The sequence below is a fragment of the Limanda limanda genome, chromosome 2 (genome assembly GCF_963576545.1).
Source record: "Limanda limanda chromosome 2, fLimLim1.1, whole genome shotgun sequence".
Taxonomy (NCBI): Eukaryota; Metazoa; Chordata; class Actinopteri; order Pleuronectiformes; family Pleuronectidae; genus Limanda; species Limanda limanda.
Genome location: NC_083637.1, coordinates 13,998,433 through 14,012,819, shown reverse-complemented (window position 1 = coordinate 14,012,819; position 14,387 = coordinate 13,998,433). Strand labels below are relative to the sequence as shown.

The window sequence follows — 14,387 nt, the reverse complement described above, 5'->3', positions numbered from 1 at the left end:
ATCCCTTTTGTGCACAGTGAGCTGTGGGCTCTGAGCTGTGTCTACATGGGCAAAAAATAGAATGGGGGACTTGGATACTGAGCAACTGACCTTGCACACGGGACTTACTCATTTGTGCTGGACATTTAGCTGTTCGTCATTAAACTTACAAATGTTCAATGTCAAATCTGTTAAATGTCTGATCTGGTTTTATCATCTTCAAAACCAAATTTTTTCTAAGTGTTTGACTCATTCCTGTATTCGTCGTCGCAGACATGCACAGACATTTTGATGGGCCTTGGTAAAACATTTTTTAAAAGACTCACCGTTTACATTATGACCCATCCTCACATAGCTACTGGCAAGATACTTGATATTTTATGACACACGTGTTATTCATGTCCCTACACACATGCACCTTAAAGAGAAACACTCACAGTTTTGTTTTGGCTACGCTCCAGCGTTTTAACTTCTCACCTATTGGAGTGATGCGTAGGTTTTAGGTCTGTCACTTCTTTTCAAAAAATCAAGTTTCGATTGAAACGCAGTTCTTTCAAACAGACTCAAATAGCCCCACACCCTCGTGCACAGCATCAGATGAGGTCAAACACTTGAAGTTGCTCTGCTTGTCTGTGGTTCCTCCTGCGCAGGTGAGCCTGTGGAGTTGTTCTGAGGCAGTCGCGCGGTACAAAGACAACAAACAGCTTTTCCAAATCTTTTACCCAAAATACTTCCACACGCTGCTTCTCAGTTGCTTTGCTGTTGTGATTGTCCGTTCAGGATGGCTTTACATGCTAGCGCGCACAATTTCATAGCCAAACATCAGAAAGTATTTTACAACACTAATAGGTCAAGCAGGTGTGCAATAGGTCAAGGATCACGACGCAGACCTCCACAGATGTTCTGATGCTTCTGCATATTTTGAATTTAAACTAGTTGTTAAAGTTCGAATATGAACTACGCTTGGATGATTGGTCGTATTTCGAATAAAGGAAGTACAGCCCTAATACAGTTGTTGAAAGGAACCCAGATAAACCCTGGATACCTGGAGACCAGAATCCAAACAGAATCATGAAAGCTAAAGAGGTGACTTAAAGAACATAATAAAACTCATATAGCCACACATGCTTTGCACTCCATGCCAATTAAGTCATAAATGGCAACTGATTAGGAGCAAAATAATTGTACAACATAACCTTAGTTTCAGGAGAACATACAAACCAACCCTGACAGCTGATTTAATTACAAATATAATTATAAATAATAGCTCACCTTGTGTTCATTAAAATGCAATGAAGGAGCAGTGTTTAGGGGAAAGTTCTTCTCAGCTCGCTTTACTCTGAAAAATGAATCCTGGCCCTAAAGATGATGGCACTGTTCCATATTTAATAGGAGCATGGTATGCTTTTATTACATTTATATTTTAATAACAGACAAACAAAATATAAACTGCCAGTGACAATTATTCCTATATATGGTCTATAAGGATACTTTATAAGTGGAGAGTTACCTTTAATATCAACACTGTAGACGACGTTCAGAACCTTTATCCGTTCCCTTCTTCTTCCACACTCAAACCAAATTGTTATTGCAAAGCTAACATTGAAATACAGTCAACATAGAAAGCTTTCAGGTTCCCTAAACCGAGCCATACATCACTGAGAAGCCCTGGCCAATAGCTGTTACAGCAGGTCTCATATTAGGCCAGCCTGAGTTCTTAGATAACCCTTTAATGGACTGCTGCTGTTAGGAGTTATTGCCCTGTTCAACATAACCGTAATGTCCCCATGTGTTCTTCCAAACGGTGACTCACATCGGCCCATGTTGGTCACTGTAGCCATGCATAGCCATCTGTGGCAGAATCAGCCCATGAAAAAGCACATTAGTTCCTTCTATTGGAAAATGAAAGCCTTCAGTTTTCTCGTAGGTGCCTGAATCCATTTTTCTAGCTTCTAGCATGAGTTGTTAACCACCACTTGGTCCTAAAATAAGCAGGTACTTGACAATCTAAGGTGGATTGTCAATCCTGAATTATTGTATATGACTGGATATCTTAAGAAAGGAAGGAAGGACCTCAGTCACCACTGCAAAAGCCTTTTTTTAAATAAACAAGAGAAACGACCAACTTATAACTCAATATTCAAGCCTGCGTTGTGTGATGTGTTTTGACTTTTTTTTATTGACTTAAATTAAATCTTCATCTTCTCCATTCGCTTTCCTGTGTGTGCGACCTGCTGATACTTTGCGCTAAAAGTCGATTCAGCATATATTAAGTGGCATTTGTGGTCATTGAGAAATTGGCAAACCTGCTGTCTATTGATCCCAGCAGTAGCATTTCACCCCGTGTAACACTGTATATTCTTCAGCCTATTGATGTATATTTGTAGAGGCATCTGTGCTCATAAAGAAGCCTAGAAACAATGGAGGGCATTAGATAATGTTCCTTATTACATAAGATGTCCTCTCTGGTTGTAATATAATATTATCAGTTCAACAGCTAATAGTAGTTGTGCATTGTGCAAGCATGTGTGTGTGTGTGTGTCTGTGACTCTGGGGAAATTATCTCAATTTGATCTCAAGGCCGTGCATATGTTGTCCTGGGTTTGTTATTGTTCCTGCTCTACACACGAGTCCTTTTTTGTCTAAGTGACGGGGATCTCAAACCTAGAAATAAAAAGAGAAAATTCTCTACCTAATATTGTAAGTATCTATATAACTTTTACCTTTTTTGTGCTTACAAGGGTTTGTATCTTAAAAAAATAACCTTTTAATCAAGACTATAGTTATAAAAGTTTAAGCATATTAGTATCAGGTTTCATAGTTGCATACCACAATAGGAAAATTATCTAGTTTTATGAAAGACTGGTACGATCATGCTGGGCTCATTTACTGGGCTTATTTGGTGGAAACAGAAACTTTAAGACATCTTGCTTTGCCGAACTGCATTGTGGTTCTTTCGTGTCACGCTGTGTACAGCATGCAGTAGAGGAACCATGTGTTCATACAAACACTTGGGACGAGCCAATTCAATCATGTTAATATAATAGTGGAGGTAGAGGCAGCAGGGGAACCTGCTTGATTTCCTGTGTACCTCTATTTAGCACTGATTGTTAAATGCTGAAATGATAAGCTGTTGTAGCACTATGTAGAGCGTACCATGAAAGTGTGGCTCTTTCATTCAAAAAGGCAGAGCAGTCTTTATTTTTGGCTCAGAACATGGTGTCAAATCATCAGGGATTTCCTCCCTTTTCTTAATAAAAAGCTAAGTCATGTGCGTGTTTATGAACACTCTGAAGTCCTCTCCCCCTCTTAAGGCATGGCAGCTTTTTGCTAAAGTAATTGTGCCTTGGTTCATTAGGCCCATGAGTTGTGTTTTAGAGGCTACAGCTGGAAGATTGTTGACAGCCCCTGGCTGTCCTAGCAAAGAACATAGAATAAATCACAGAGACACAAAGAACAAAATGCTTCCACTTCTTAGATGATAAGTCAAAACTCAAAAGATAATATGGAAGATATTGTATGAGTGCCTGCCCATAAAGACCTTCATTTGTTGAACAATCTTGATAATTAAATAGCGGTAACATTTCAATAAATTAAATCCGAAGCTTTTTTAAGCACATGCCACCTCAGCAAAACAGGTAGGGCTTTTCTACTTGATCTGAATTCAAAATGTTACAACATTAAGTTGCTCAGTTTTAGATATTAAGGATGTAAATTGTTGTGCCACAACAGGAACATATTTATTTTTTGTTTTGTTATTTCTAAGAAATTTCCATTTTATCCTTCAACCTTCAAAAATATTCACCAGATACCTTTTAGACCCCTCAATTTGTTTCACTGCTAATAATAAGCTTCATGTTGTTTTCAAGTTTTTTGGTCTTTGAAAAAGCTTCAAATGATAATTTGCAGAGCTCAGGTGCCACTGGATTCAACAGACTTTGTTCCAGGTTTTTCCAGTCAGACAACTTTTTAAAAACACAGACATACGCTGGCTAGTGCTCAAATGTAATATATTATTTGTATGGTTAAATATTTTGGTCATTAAAGTAGATTCTACCTGCAAGTTGCCCCCCAGGATGTGGAATCTGTCACGTAAAATGGTGTTTATCACTGACTCATCCAGTAACTTAGTTCCCCTCCAGCAAAATGCTCTCGGCTGCCTCACTGACAAAGTTGCTCCTGACTCTACAAGGAAAGTGCTTTTGTTCTGAGTTTACTGAAATAATGTAAACACCCAGTGCCTTTATGTTTCCTCCTCCTTCATCATTCAGTCACACTCCCGGTCCTCCTCCCAGCACACAAATTTATATAGGAAGCTTGAACCACAGCACAAGGTTAATCAATGTGGTGGCTGGCAATAAATTAGGTTCAAGTGACAGGAGAATGTCCATACCTGTCTCAGCTGCTGGTGATCTGTGATTGGTGACAGCAGGCCCGGCTCCCTGGCTGGTGCTGAATCATCAGGAGCAGCTGATTTAGTTACGGCAGCTCCGACAGGGCCAATCTATCAATTGATCCGGGGAGTAATGCATTACCAGCTTAGGTCAAGGGAGCCCGGGCAGAATATAGCCATAGCCCGGAGCCCTGGCAGTTGGAAGGGGGCAACTCGGCAGGACGGTGAGCAGCATAGGAGGATTTAGGGAGTGTGATAGTGAGCGCACTAATCTCACTGTTAGCTGGATGTGGCACATAAAGCTAAACAGAGGTTGTGAGGTAGGATGATCATTAGGGGGAGACTGATGGCCTTCTTGTGCACACAGCTCCTCTGGGAGTTGATGTCACGGAGAATGCTTAATCAACAGTTGGGATAACTGATCGCATACTGTAAAATGTGTGTGTGTCTTCATGCTCGTGTCATCCTAAACCCTCTCCTACCATCTCTTACTATCACATGCTATTGAGTTAACGGTGGAAATGACAACGTTGGCATTAAGACAAAGCTGCCAAACATTGAGAATTAACAAGTGCGGAAAGGAAGGGCGGTGTTCATTGTGTTCCCTGCAAATGTTTGAATAGACTGAAAGCAAGTCAGCTCGTTCTCAGAACAAAAAAACATTATACATTATATGGATTGAGGCTCCATTTTTAAGACTAGGCACACGGAAATATTGATGAACTCCAAGAAAATGTACTTAAAGTTCTGTTTAGGAACAAGTCAAGATAAAATCTGCGTGCATGTGCACTAATGAATGAGGCCCTGTGGCTGTGTAGGCCGACTCTTCCATCTGAGACCATCTTGTCTCTGATGGGAAGCGTCAGTCTGGATAGATAAAACGCAGAGAGCCAGCAGTAGCACACACTGTCTCCCCCTCACCGTCTAGACTCCTCCACACAGAATGTTTACCTGAGAAAACCTGACACTGCATAGGTAGAGGCACAAAACACACAGCCTGCTGCTGCTCAGTATCGTTCCTGGTGTAATAGTGCAGCATCATCTTTGTGGCTCTAAAAGCTGGATGTTAAGAAGACAGCAGAACTAAAGTGACCTGATCAATACTTTCCTCTGTCCCTTAGCTCTTCTGATGTGCTCCTCTGTCTATCACCCTAAAGTGGCTGAAGGGCACAACTGCAGCGCATGCAGTGACGCTTAATTTACCTTGACAGGGTTTTCTGAGGCTAATTGGGTGTGGAGGGGCATCAAGAATGATGGCACCGATAGGGGACTTGGTTCGGGGTCACATTTTCAATACATGGCTTCTTTTACCTCTGTGACCCAGTTGTGCCACTGTCCAGTGAAAAGATGTCAGTAAACTTGTTTCATAATGGAAGAGCTGCTCTAGAAATACACTGACTGCTGTGGTCAGATTTTTTAATTGAAAAACTTATTAAATTGTTTAATTCATTATGAAATATAATTATTAAAGTGAATTATTAGAATTGCTTAATTGGTGTATTTACTGCGTGCACAGAGTATTTTTGTTGTATTTGTGTTTCTTTTTATGCTGCTACTTAGGTACACAATGACTAAGCAGGCCTGGTATTGTAGCAGAAAGAAAAACAAGCAGGAGACAATCTGACAAAATTTTAAAGAAAGTATCATCGTGCTGTCTGTTTTTCATTGATTATCTTTCGGATTTTGACACATTTGTAATTGCATTGTTTGTCTAAACACTGCAGCACTGGACATCTAGCAATTGGGCTCATCAATATTTTAATTTAACAAAAAATACCGTGGATTAAAACTTGACAAACAAGACAATCTTTTTCAGTGAAAACAATTAGATTTTGTGTCGACTTTGACATCACATCTCAAAGCAAATAGAGGTATATTCAACTGCTTATAAAACACATGCAGGAGCATTTCTGTCATACACACTCACCTGATCGCTAAATTACTGACCTTACAGCCCAGAAAATTACATGATACATTTTCAAAATTCATCATCTTGTGAAAAAGAGTGTGCACAAAAGTAGGTTTTACCAGCTCACACTCATCAATGAAATCTAGTATTTCATATTAAAGCTTATTATGACAAAAAGCACACTGCAGTGTTTTGTTGTTATTAACAATGTGCAGTGTAGAGGAACCTTTAGAGATGTGCGCCATGAGGAGCTACTCATGCTGTGGAAGTCAGATTTAACCACTGCTCTAATCTTGGCCTGATGTTATTTGTGAGTGCACAACATTGGTGCATGCTCTGCCTCTTCAGTTGTTTTTTTTCCCCTTTTAGCTTACTCTCTCTTTCTTTCATGTTGTTTTCTCAGTCTCTATCTTTATTTTTTTATTTTTTTATTAGGCAGTTGGTCGCATGGAAGCTGTTTAAATGCAAATAACATTGTGAGTACAGTTGTTTGTATCTTTGCCTTTACTCGACTTATTAGTAGGGATGCACCGATCCGATATTTGTATCGGTATCGGTACCGATATTGAAGAAATTTCTAGATCGGGTATCGGTGACAATGGGCCGATCCATATCGGCTGATCTATTCAGTGTAATTCTATGCTGTGCGCTGTGAGTGACGTCATACGCAAGCAACACGCCGTGCGGAGCCGACAGTGTCCGGCGCCTCTCCCCCGGTTCCTGGTGCGAGCCGAGCCGCCTTCACCAGGGCCGCGGTGCTCCCCGGAGCCGGGCTGCCGGCTGCTGGTGCTGCTGCCCCGGGACCGGGACCCGGAACTTTGCCTTCTCCGCCCGCCGCCGCCGCGAGTTTCCCCAGGGCGGCTGTGAACCCCTGTCCGGGTCCCGGTCCGGGTCCCGGTCCCTCCGCCGGCCCGGTGCCGTACGGGTCCCGCTCCCGGTCCGGTTCCCTGTCCGGCTCCCGGTCCCGGTCCCTCCGCCGGTCCGGATCTCCCGCCCTGCTCAGTTTGAACGGAACCGGCGGAGTTGCAAAGTTTGTGAACTTGCCCGCTTGTGACTTAGAACTGGTGCGGACCAGGGGAATCCGACTGTTTAATTAGTATCGGATCGGTATCGGCCGATACTAAACCTTAGATATCGGTATCGGTATCGGAGGTGAAAAAAGCGGATCGGTGCATCCCTACTTATTAGTGCCAGACCCTAGAGGTCTTCCTAATTCTTTGAACAGAGGCTTGGCTAGACACATGCAGCTGCGGCATTAAGTCATTTAATGCCAGGGATAATCAAGATCCCCCTTTAATGAATCTAATCCAACTTGCAGCACCAATCTCTCTTTTTTAAGTTATTCCCTTTGTTTACTTCTCTCTTTTTTCCAATTGTCCTTACTTCATGGTCCTTCCAGACTCAGCACTTGCACCCTGTTAAATGTTGCAGGCCAAGCTATAAATCATTGGTTCCCCACAGCGTCCAATGCCCTCCCTCCCATCTGTCAACACCTAATACGCCACACGACAAGCTGCATACACAGTGCACCAGTGAACCGCTCACTTAGATTTCTCAGCCATTGGAGACTGGTCAAAGACATAGCACCTAAAGGGGATTGACCAGCAGGCCCAGGTAAAAACTGTCTGTGTAGGTCTCTTGAGAGACTAAGAAGACTCCTTTATTCCCACCACTTCAGCCTCAGGGAAGTTAGAGACAGCTGATCCAGCTGAGCTACAGTCAATGTCCTTCATACTGAGATTGCCGCGCCACCTGCCTTAGATAGAGTCCATGCTGTGAACTGTTCATCGAACAACACATGCGGTTTAAGTAGGATTTTTTTTTTCCACCACTGTAAATTTACTCTGCCCCAGTCCCATTCATTCATGTGGGGTTGCATAATCATCAATTTTCTTTTCAGTTGCTTCTGAACAAAATAATTGGAGACTCTTACGTCAATGAACAAACCTACAGCTGGCACTTGATCCCCAACTTGAAGGAGCTATTCTCGCTCTGCGAAAACCTGAACATACATTACAGATAGCAGTTATTGAATATCTATTATATTAAATTGCATTGAACTTTATCAACCAAAGACAAATAATTTTGTCTCGACCACGAGCAGCCTCTTTGACGATCCTATTCAAATACAAATTGAGTTTTGTTCCAGTCTACTGAATTTCATAATTGAATGATATCTTTGATAATTTGTTATTGTGTGCTGTGCTGCTGTCACATAGACACATTTTTAGCTTTTATTTCTCAATGTTTTAGTTTTAGTTCTCACCATGATTTATGATAGTCAATCCCTTAGTCAACGGTCCTAAATTTATGTGAAAGTGAAGCCAAATTTGTTTGTATGAAAATATTCAATAACAGGGTAATTCATCGTTCCTTTAGTATTTTAACAATGCTGACTCAGTAGTATTTTGTAGCCCCAGCGAATTGAATTTCAATCATCATTACATCTAATTATTTTCGATGAGGATTTTTCCACATTAACCCCAGTGTCCTGTTTTGAGCAAATAAAGAATAAGCTGATGTAGTCCCCTCTCTGGTTACTCTCCCTCATCTTTGGAAATTCAACAGGCAACACAACGCCTGCTTTGCCAAATTGTTCTGCATGTAGCACGTCTTTTAGCGTCATTAGGCTTGTTAAACGTGCCTCTGACCTCTGCCATCGATTTATTTTAATGCACAGGCTCTGCATTTTCACAACATTTCACCCTTATGTGTCAAATTAACATGAGGATATCTGAGCAGTGCTGTTTTATCGGCAGCCGTGAAGAGCAGCTTTGATCTAGGCAAGGTGTTAGTGCTTTTTCATACAACAGGAACAGTAGGGTAAGGCATGTTGCTAATCTTGCCGAGGGGTGAGGTTTGAGCTTGCCCAAAATGCAACAAGCACATGTTGCCTGCAGCTCATAACTTAAGTAGGTCACTGTGACTGCACTCGCTTTTAAATATTTCCCTTATAATTCTAAAATCTCATTCACTGATATTGTTTTGACTATTGTCTCACAATGGGTTATAACTGTTCTCATCACTGACCAAAGCTGGAGTTTGTTCAGTACCTTCAAAATAAAGTGCTATTAGTAGTTAACTAGGATTATATTGTTTGATTTAGCTAGTAGTAGAGATGACGCTGGCCCAGCCACTATTCTCCATTGTTTCAGAAACAGTGAATACCAATGCTAATGGTACTACCAATAACAATATATATTTGTGTCTTATTTATTTAAAGAGGCGACTCATTTGATGTGGCTGGTATTCTGTTTCTTGATTTCTGGAAATAACTATGTTGAGGTAACGTTAGAGGCATGCACCTAATCCATTAGGTTTGGGGACAAAATCAAACTAAAGAGGCACTTTGTGCATGTGATGGTCAACCATCGAGGCTTTTATGCTGAAAATAAAAGCTACAACTGAAAATCGTTGAAATATAAAAAGTCGGCCTTATATTTATGTTGGGCTGGGGTATACAACAACAATTTCTACAAAATAGTGTTGTTCAAGATCAAAACAACAAAAGCTCAAAATACCCACATAACACATAACACAAAACACAATATAGTTGTGAATGTTTTTTGCCTCTTATTTGGGAAAATGTTTCACTCTTTATTTTCTTGCTAGACTTTAAATCCATGATTAATTGGCTGGATTTCTTCAGCTTGAACTCAGGATAAATCTTTTTTTATTTAATATTTAAAAAAAATTGTTTACATTTATTATTTTGTAATATTGATTTTCAATATCAACTAAATTAAATTTCAACTCATATTGGCAATCGCCACTACATATTCGATGTGCATATTCTATCATTCCTGGTACTATCTCAACCTAAAGGTTAAACAGCATTAGATATCCAGGCTTGGCCTTCTCTTGGATCCTGTGTTCTTGGCAGCAGACATAGCTTAAACACAACAAACTTACAAGCAAGGGCCAACCAGTCAAGCTACTGAGGACTATAGCCTGAACAAAAGGGCTCTTGGGGCAACCAAGAGGGCACTCAGTCGACCCTTTGCCTGAACAGAGGCAGTTGGGTCCAACATAAGGATGCTTGGGGAGTACTCTGGGCAAAGCAGAAAATCTGTCAATGGAAGTCCCTGACTGAATAGACAAGCACCTTGGATCACAAGATAAGGTGACCATGAGGGTCAATTTAAGGGAAACAAGAACAGCTCAATTGGCCCGTTCTTTTCTTTGCTTTACCAAAATTTGAAACAGTCGAGAGAATGGTACTTCATCACACAAATTGCAAACTGCACATCAATCGACAAAAACCCTGTGCACATTGAAATTGAGATTGAAATACCTTCACTCCATCACCATCTTGGATAAAGTTGTGCTTAGATTGATCAGAACAATTGAATCTGGCCTGAGCAGGGTTTGTCAAACTCTTTGCCAAATGTAAATCCTAAAGCTGTGAGAATCCACTGACCTAAGGGTCAAGAGGAGTTAATCACGAGGTCTAATAATGTCCAGCTCTCATCAATGATTGTTTGGATGCTCACACTGTATTGTGCAGTTTATTTTATCCTCTTACATCTATTAAGTGATTTGTGTAACACCTCTTTATGCACAGGATATAAACAAGCCTCAAGATGTTGCTCCTGTTTTGTGTGTGCTTACAATTTGTGCAAGTGAAGGCTACAGCATGAGTTAGAGAACGCTGCCTCACCATTCCCATTACGCTTCGCTCTGTGGCGGGGGAGAAAACAGGATCCTCTGGGCGTCGGCAAGCAACCAGCACATGACTGTCTGAACACCCTCATGTCACCATCTCTGATTGAGGTGATCGGATAAATGAGACTTTAATTGGGTTTTTAGGCTAAGTCATATTAGGAGAGGAGATAGAATTATCCAGGAACATATTAATGTAATAAAAAGCTTTCAGATCTGGCAGCTCTATTGCATTAGAAAGCTGCCAGCCCTTCCCCTCTCTTCCTCCTCCCTCCAATGCCAATCCCCCTCAAGGGCTCGCTGCTTTGAGCCGCGCTAACATGATTGACATTGATAGCTGGATCAAACTATAGAATCAACCCTAATATAATTAAGTGAGCAGACATGGAAGCAAAGACCTGGGCTCTAACTGTATTAGTTGCTACATATGTTAGGGTTATGGATGTGGGAGCCTAAATGCTTTGGGAAATCAAGCATGCAAGCCACAGTTTGTTGAAGAAATGTATGTGTAACCTTTGTGCCTCTGGCTGTGCGTTACTGTGTGTGTGTGTGTGTGTGTGTGTGTGTGTGTGTGTGTGTGTGTGTGTGTGTGTGTGTGTGTGTGTGTGTGTGTGTACTGGAAAATGTAAGTGTATGTGCAAATGTGTTGTTTGTTTGCTTCGTATTAATCCTGGTTGTGGTGTCCTGTTGCAGATCAGACGTTTCCTCATTTAACGTATATAAGCTGAGACCTATCCCTCTGTCTGGCGGCAGCTGTTTCCGAGTGGAACAGGATTAGTTGTACTGGGTATCCAAATGTAACACTGAGCAGTAATGTGTTCTTTTCCAATAGCCAGGATGTTATTCCCTCTAATGCTGCCAAATACCTTGGTATTATTGAGCACCATGATGAACTGACTTTTAATCAGACGTTTTATTTGCTCCAGAAACTGTACAATCCTTTGTGTTCAGGGTGACCCTCTTAAAGCCAACCTGTAACTCTATTTATATGTTATCCAAAAAGTAAGCATATAATTTTTATATTCTCTGATATGGACATAGTGACATTTGTGGTGGATGCATTAAATAACACAAAATGTCAGTATATTATTAACAATTTAACATTTTTAGTTAAAGGTTGAATATGGATTAGTAACTTCTTTGTACCTTAATTAGTTCACCCAAAAAAGTTAAACTTGGAGGTGATGGAGGGGTGGGGGAGGTGTTTGGGTCCACAAAACAGGTTTGGAGTTTCAAGGGTAAACAGCGTTGCAGCTAAATTCAATACAATTAAAATCAATGGCGACCACTTCTTCAATAGTAACAAAACAACAGAAAAATAAAAGAACATGCCTCAATACTGCTCCTGTGGTGTCTTGCAAGTGCAAGCCCGACATTCACATTCGACTGGAAACGGCCTCATATACACCCTGGTTTTAGCCTAAATGTCAACTGTTATCCTCCTGCTCGTTACTGCTGCAGCAATCTTTGATTTTTACAGAATGTTGCTGTGCCACAATACAAAGCTCTGCCCCTTGTCATGCAAGACAAGCATCTGGCCTCCACGTCCTATTTTCTAGACTTTTTATAAGCAGTTTGGCTCTGCTGTCAACTTTTGATGATGTGTACAAGTCTTGAGACATTTCATAATAACTTTACTGCCATCTTTTCCAGTTTATCATGTTCCAGTCCGAACTAAGGGCGCCTTTTTGTCTTTCTGTGTCTTCTGTGTCTCTTTCGAAACGTTGCTCTAACAAAGAACAGGGCGAGGAAATTCTGCAAGCATCTAACATCAAATTGCTGTATCTCAGATGACATGTCTTGTAAAACAATTGACATACGAGTAAGGTCAATGACTGTGGAATCCATCTGAGTGTAATATTACTATAATTGTGCAAACACAGAGATTTATTCACAAGAAACTAAAAAGTTGATCCTATAGGGCTATCTAACATTCATATAGCCTTAACCTCAAACCACCTGCAATGACCAGTGTCATCATTTCTTCATAGGCACTGCCCCACTAATGAACCAAAATGCTTGAGAAATGGATTTCATATTTTTCTAACTCCATTCGTTCAATTTAGTTAAAAGACATTAAAATATAAATATTCTCTTCATTCATTTTTATGAAGTGATTACCAATCAATTTCAGCATTAATCGAGAAGCAGCCGGAGCTTGTATCGATTGTTAGGCTCCCTCCCCTTTTTTATTATATTGTTACTCTGCGGCGGAGTCAAATTTCATTACACCCTCTGGATCCATATAACAGCACAAACTCATCTTCATGTCTCTAATAAAGTGATTACCTAGACGGAGAAAAGGTCTGAAATGCTTTTTCATGGCTTCTGAGTGATAATTCCCCAAAGCATTGGAAAAATAGGAGTGACTGTAGTGTCAGGGAAGAGTGAGAAAGGGGGGGGGGGGCATGCTATTTGAGCAGGCTTTATAGCTCACTGACCTTTTAAAGAAATAGATTGTTGTTCTGTTAGATCATGGACTCTATTGAAAGCCGCTTCTCGCCTGTTCTTTTATAATACATTATTGATTTGTGTTAGCTTTATTACTCCATTTAAAGGCCAAAAAAGCACTTGCATGTCTATCTTTAGGATAGGATGGACATGATGCGTGTGGGGAATTAGTCATTTATGTCTTTCCTTTATGATTTATTATGCTTTTTATGTTTATTTAGAACAGAGCAGACTGAAAAGTGCCTGATTCAACAACTGGATTTTCGTCCTTGATAATTAACCTTGTCATTGTTAGGGTTAACAACCTGAATGGATATAATCCTATTGCATTGGTTTATTATTATTATTTGTCATAATCGACAACAAACCTGTTTGCAGTGAACAATGGTATTTACATAAGTAACATCCTCAGTTAGTCATACATGATAAACACTGTCCTTTAAAAGAACGAGAAGCCTGGAAAAAGCTTGGGGGAAACTGCACATTCATATTCAACGACAGTAGGGTTGAGGTACATGGTAAATGGGATTCACTTAAACCAAAGTAAGAACAAATACATCATAAGAGGAATTGAGGAGCAGTGTACAACATTGTGAACTCAGTGGTTTTAAATGTATGCTAATTTGGACAAACCAGAGGAAACTGATAAATAAGTACAAATGAAATGCAAAAGACTGTCGGACAATGCTGAAGAATCTCAGGATACAGGATGAACTGGTATTTCCCAACCACTTAACACATCGCTATCGACTGACAAAATCACCTTTTGACTTTATTAGTTCACTTTAAACATTTTAAGGAACATGGTGTTGAAATTAAGTTTTTCCTTATTCACATTTCATCCAGTTTTCTGGGATTTTATCAAATGGCATTGGCTTCAACTGTAGCCTAGTATAATGGGAGGAGGCCTAATGAATCGTTCAAAGTGATAATGTCCTATCTCTCTCCATCTGTCGAAGCTTTTAAGTGTAGGTAGACTGCAGTGGCTAGGCC

General features: G+C 40.5%; 1 protein-coding gene across 5 annotated transcripts in view; it reads left to right on the top strand.

Annotated features, from left to right (window-relative positions):
- The window catches only part of ctnna2 (catenin (cadherin-associated protein), alpha 2), a 260,226-nt gene that overhangs the window by 57,335 nt on the left and 188,504 nt on the right, over window positions 1-14,387 (top strand). The gene's annotated exons all lie outside the window — the stretch shown is intronic.